Source organism: Entelurus aequoreus, linkage group LG26, assembly GCF_033978785.1.
Source record: "Entelurus aequoreus isolate RoL-2023_Sb linkage group LG26, RoL_Eaeq_v1.1, whole genome shotgun sequence".
NCBI lineage: Eukaryota > Metazoa > Chordata > Actinopteri > Syngnathiformes > Syngnathidae > Entelurus > Entelurus aequoreus.
Genome location: NC_084756.1, coordinates 39,075,662 through 39,081,940, shown reverse-complemented (window position 1 = coordinate 39,081,940; position 6,279 = coordinate 39,075,662). Strand labels below are relative to the sequence as shown.

General features: G+C 37.5%; 1 protein-coding gene across 1 annotated transcript in view; it reads right to left on the bottom strand.

The window, feature by feature from the left end:
* LOC133643339 (rho guanine nucleotide exchange factor 10-like protein) overlaps positions 1-6,279 on the bottom strand; it is a 76,906-nt gene that overhangs the window by 22,744 nt on the left and 47,883 nt on the right. The gene's annotated exons all lie outside the window — the stretch shown is intronic.

The window sequence follows — 6,279 nt, the reverse complement described above, 5'->3', positions numbered from 1 at the left end:
CCGGTTCCCATCTCATTATCTCTATTCAATGGTAACAAATGAAATGCATGAACATTTACATAAATCCACACGGATAAAACATTAAAGCTGAGACTTTTGTTACTATATTTCAAGACACCTCTTCTCATACATGCAGAGGTGGGTAGAGTAGCCAGAAATTGTACTCCAGTAAGAGTACTGTTACTTTAGAGATGTATTACTCAAGTAAAAGTAAGGAGTAGTCACCCAAATATTTACTTGAGTAAAAGTAAAAAGTATGTTGTGAAAAAACTACTCAAGTACTGAGTAACTGATGAGTAACCTGTTCGTTTAATGATGACGGCAACAAATAATGCACAAAAACATCAAAATAGCAATGAGTAAATTCAGAGCCAGGAATATCTCTTAAGCAACTAAAACAATAATATATGTTAAATAATAATACATTAACATAAAAAGAATGAAGGCAAATTGAGCCACGATAACTTAACAGCACCATAGGCTCAGTAGGCAGATATTACAAAGGAAAATAACAAGTTAGCCTTTACACAAACCATAAACTGATAGGTGTGGGCTGCATCTGGGAACACACTGTGCACTTTTGATTGGTGAAGATAATTATGTTCTTTTACCCGTTTGGAACAATGAAACCCTGCTCTATTTATTTTATTCTACAGCCTAACCATTTTCTTATTTTATTCTATTGTTGTTGCATACTTGGTATTATTATAAAATGTTTTCACATATTTTTTTAAATGATTAGTTATTGTCCAGTGAGGACACTTCAAAGGTGGCATTATTCCTCATACCTCCATGCCAGGTCTCCTTTCAGTGTGTGTGTTGCGGACCTTTATTTTTATTTTATTTTATTTTTTTTACTGGTGTGACGCGCTTTGTGTTGCAACTTGCCAGTGCTTGAAAGGTGGTGTATAAATAAAGCTTGATTGATTTTCCTCTTCTTTCTTTTTAGTGCTTTTGAGAGTGTTCTTTGAATCTCTATATTTGCACGACTGCGATCAAACAATCTCCCTTTGGGAAAGAAAAAAAGGTCCAAGTCAACATTTGCAGAAAAAGACTTGAAGGCTCAGTGCGGATATGAAGCAAAGCATCACACCCACACACTCGGATGGCAGTACAGAATGTGGCAGAAAACATTTCCTGTCACATCAAATACAACCTTTTTATGGATAGCACTTTTCACTCTAGGCACTTTTATATATTTAAAAAATAAAATAAAAAATACCTCCCGCCCTTGTTGCATAATCCCCGGCGCAAACAGTCACCCCCCCTCAACATCCAAACCCCATTTCCCTCCATCACACACACACACACATTATATATATATATATATATATATATATATATATATATATATATATATATATATATATATATATATATATATATATATATATATATATATATATATATATATATATATATATATATATATATATATATATTTAGTGGAATAGCCTTCATTTCTAAGAACAAGAATAGACTGTGGAGTTTCAGATGAAAGTTCTCTTTTTCTGGCCATTTTGAGCGTTTAATTGACCCCACAAATGTGATGCTCCAGAAAGTCAATCTGCTGAAAGGAAGGTCAGTTTTGTAGCTTCTGTAACGAGCTAAAGTGTTTTCAGATGTGTGAACATGATTGCACAATCCTCAATTAGCCTTCTGAGCCAATGAGCAAACACATTGTACCATTAGAACACTGGAGTGATAGTTGCTGGAAATGGGCCTCTATACACCTATGTAGATATTGCACCAAAAAGCAGACATTTGCAGCTAGAATAGTCATTTACCACATTAGCAATGTATAGAGTGTATTTCTTTCAACTAGTCTTAACTTTCTTTAAACTAGTCTTAACTTGAAAGAAATACACTCTATACATTGCTAATTTCTTTAAAGTTAAGACTAGTTTAAAGAAAGTTATGACTAGTTGAAAGAAATACACTCTATACATTGCTAATGTGCTAAATGACTATTCTAGCTGCAAATGTCTGCTTTTTGGTGCAATATCTACATAGGTGTATAGAGGCCCATTTCCAGCAACTATCACTCCAGTGTTCTAATTAGAGATGTCCGATAATATCGGTCTGCCGATATTATCGGACGATAAATGCGTTAAAATGTAATATCGGAAATTATCGGTATCATTTTTTTTATTATCAGTATCGTTTTTTGGGGGGGGGGGTTTTGTTTTTGTTTTTTATTAAATCCACATAAAAAACACAAGATACACTTACAATTAGTGCACCAACCCAAAAAACCTCCCTCCCCCATTTACACTCATTCACACAAAAGGGTTGTTTCTTTCTGTTATTAATATTCTGCTTCCTACATTATATATCAATATATATTTATATATATACTCATTTGTATACTCTAGCCTTTAAATAGACTCCCTTTTTAGACCAGTTGATCTGCCGTTTCTTTTCTTTTCTTTTCTACTCTGCTCCGGGGTGGACCGCTAGCCTGCCCATCAGATGGGGACATCTCTACGCTGCTGACCCGTCTCCGCTCGGGATGGTTCCCGCTGGCCCCACCATGGACTGGACTTTCGCTGATGTGTTGGACTTTCACAATATTATGTCAGACCCACTCGACACCGAGGATGTCGTTGTGGCTTGTACAGCCCTTTGAGACACTTGTGATTTAGGGCTATATAAATAAACATTGATTGATTGATTGATTGATATCAATACAGTCTGCAAGGGATACAGTCCGTAAGCACACATGATTGTGCGTGCTGCTGCTCCACTAATAGTACTAACCTTTAACACTTCATTTGACTCATTTTCATTCATTACTAGTTTCTATGTAACTGTTTTTATATTGTTTTACTTTCTTTTTTATTCAAGAAAATGTTTTTAATTTATTTATCTTATTTTACAATTTTTTTTAAAAAGTACCTTATCTTCACCATACCTGGTTGTCCAAATTAGGCATAATAATGTGTTAATTCCACGACTGTATATATCGGTTGATATCGGTATCGGTTGATATCGGTATCTGTAAATAAAGAGTTGGACAATATTGGCATATCGGATATCGGCAAAAAGCCATTATCGGACATCCCTAGTTCTAATGGTACAATGTGTTTGCTCATTGGCTCAGAAGGCTAATTGATGATTAGAAAACCCTTGTGCAATCATGTTCACACATCTGAAAACACTTTAGCTCGTTACAGAAGCTACAAAACTGACCTTCCTTTGAGCAGATTGAGTTTCTGGAGCATCACATTTGTGGGGTTTAATTAAACGCTCAAAATGGCCAGAAAAAGAGAACTTTCATCTGAAACTCCACAGTCTATTCTTGTTCTTAGAAATGAAGGCTATTCCACTAAATTGTTTGGGTGACCCCAAACTTTTGAACGGTAGTGTATATATATATATATATATATATATATATATATATAGATATAGTTAATTTACATGCAGTCGGCCAAATATCTTTAGGCCAATGAGGCCCCCCAAGTCAAAAAGTGTGGCCACCCCAGTCCTGGAGGGTTTAACAGAATAAACATTAAACCTAGCTTGGTAGATTCTAGTCACCAAAGTGACTAGATTCCAAGCAGAGGACAAACAGTATAATCCTGAGGCTCCTGGATCTTTGCATTTTATGGCTGATGATTTATTCATGTTTCACAATCCTCACTCACTCACTCAGCTTTGTCAACAATACACATTATTGTATTTGTCAACAATACATGTTATTGTATTCGTCAACAATACACGTTATTGTATGTATTGTATTTGTCAACAATGTACGTTATTGTATGTATTGTATTTGTCAAAATACATGTATGTATTGCAGGGGTCAGCAACCTTTTTGAAAGCAAGAGCTACTTTTTGGGTAGTGATTAATGCGAAGGGCTACCAGTTTGATACACACTTAAATAAATTGCCAGAAATAGCCAATTTGCTCAATTTACCTTTAACTCTATGTTATTATTAATAATTAATGATATTTACACTTAATTGAACGGTTTAAAAGAGGAGAAAACACGAAAAAAAATGACAATTACATTTTGAAACATAGTTTATCTTCAATTTCGACTCTTTAAAATTCAAAATTCAACCGAAAAAAAAAAGAAGAGAAAAACTAGCTAATTCGAATCTTTTTGAAAAAAAATTAAAAAAATAATTTATGGAACATCATTAGTAATTTTTCCTGATTAAGATTAATTTTAGAATTTTAATGACATGTTTTAAATAGGTTAAAATCCAATCTGCACTTTGTTAGAATATATAACAAATTGGACCAAGCTATATTTCTAACAAAGACAAATCATTATTTATTCTAGATTTTACAGAACATTTTTTTTAAAGAAATTCAAAAGACTTTGAAATAAGATTTAAATTTGATTCTACAGATTTTCTAGATTTGCCAGAATATTTTTTTTGAATTTTAATCATAATACGTTTGAAGAAATATTTCACAAATATTCTTCGTCGAAAAAACAGAAGCTAAAATGAAGAATTAAATTAAAATGTATTTATTATTCTTTACAATAAAAAATAAATTTACTTGAACATTGATTTAAATTGTCAGGAAAGAAGAGGAAGGAATTTAACAGGTAAAAAGGTATATGTGTTTAAAAATCCTAAAATCATTTTTAAGGTTGTATTTTTTTCTCTAAAATTGTCTTTCTGAAAGTTATAAGAAGCAAAGTAAAAAATTAATGAATTTATTTAAACAAGTGAAGACCAAGTCTTTCAAATATTTTGTTGGATTTTCAAATTCTATTTGAGTTTTGTCTCTCTTAGAATTAAAAATGTCGGGCAAAGCGAGACCAGCTTGCTAGTAAATAAATACAATTTAAAAAATAGAGGCAGCTCACTGGTAAGTGCTGCTATTTGAGCTATTTTTAGAACAGGCCAGCGGGCTACTCATCTGGTCCTTACGGGCTACCTGGTGCCCGCGGGCACCACGTTGGTGACCCCTGGTGTATTGTATTTGTCAACAAAACAGAGGCCTGCCGAGTGACCCTGGTCACCAGTGGAAGGTTCCACTTGGATCCACACTTTAGTGAGGTTAGCAAAGAGTCCTGAATTTAAGAGTGGTCTGGATGGACCCTCGCTTCATTCATCCTCAACTCTGGAGGAACTGAAGGAGTCGGCCCTAAATGACCCCTCACACATGGAGCAGCTTCATTTGGAACATCACACACACACACACACACACACACACACACACACACACACACACACACACACACACACACACACACACACACACACACACACACACACACACACACACACACACACACACACACATGTATAGACTATCTTGTGGCCAAACAGCTCCATTTTTGTTTCATCTGACCACAGTACTTTCCTCCAGAATATAATATAATGGATATATAATTCATATAATTGGCTATTAAGAGGCAGCACGGTGGCACATGTGCCCCACAATAAGAAGGTCCTGGGTTCGATCCCCGGGCTCGGGATCTTTTTGTGTGGAGTTTGCATGTTCTCCCCGTGACTGCGTGGGTTCCTTCCACCTCCAAAGACATGCACCTGGGGATAGGCCCCGCCCACCTCCAAAGACATGCACCTGGGGATAGGCCCCTCCCACCTCCAAAAACATGCACCTGGGGATAGGCCCCTCCCTCCTCCAAAAACATGCTCCTGGGGATAGGCCCCTCCCACCTCCAAAAACATGCACCTGGGGATAGGCCCCTCCCTCCTCCAAAGACATGCACCTGGGGATAGGCCCCGCCCACCTCCAAAAACATGCACCTGGGGATAGGACCCTCCCACCTCCAAAGACATGCACCTGGGGATAGGCCCTGCCCACCTCCAAAGACATGCACCTGGGGATAGGCCCCTCCCACCTCCAAAGACATGCACCTGGGGATAGGCCCCTCCCACCTCCAAAAACATGTACCTGGGGATAGGCCCCTCCCACCTCCAAAAACATGCACCTGGGGATAGGCCCCGCCCACCTCCAAATACATGCACCTGGGGATAGGCCCCACCCACCTCCAAAAACATGCACCAGGGGATAGGCCCCTCCCACCTCCAAAAACATGCACCTGGGGATAGGCCCCGCCCACCTCCAAAGACATGCACCTGGGGATAGGCCCCTCCCACCTCCAAAGACATGCACCTGGGGATAGGCCCCTCCCACCCCGAAAGGGACAAGCGGTAGACAATGAATGGATATTAAGAGTATGTGAACGTTTGACTCCGACGTTGTTTACCTTCATAACGACCTCCTAAAAGTTGTGTCATCAATGAGAAATATCAAGCAGCTAAAATGCACCAAAGTGTGGTGAGTTT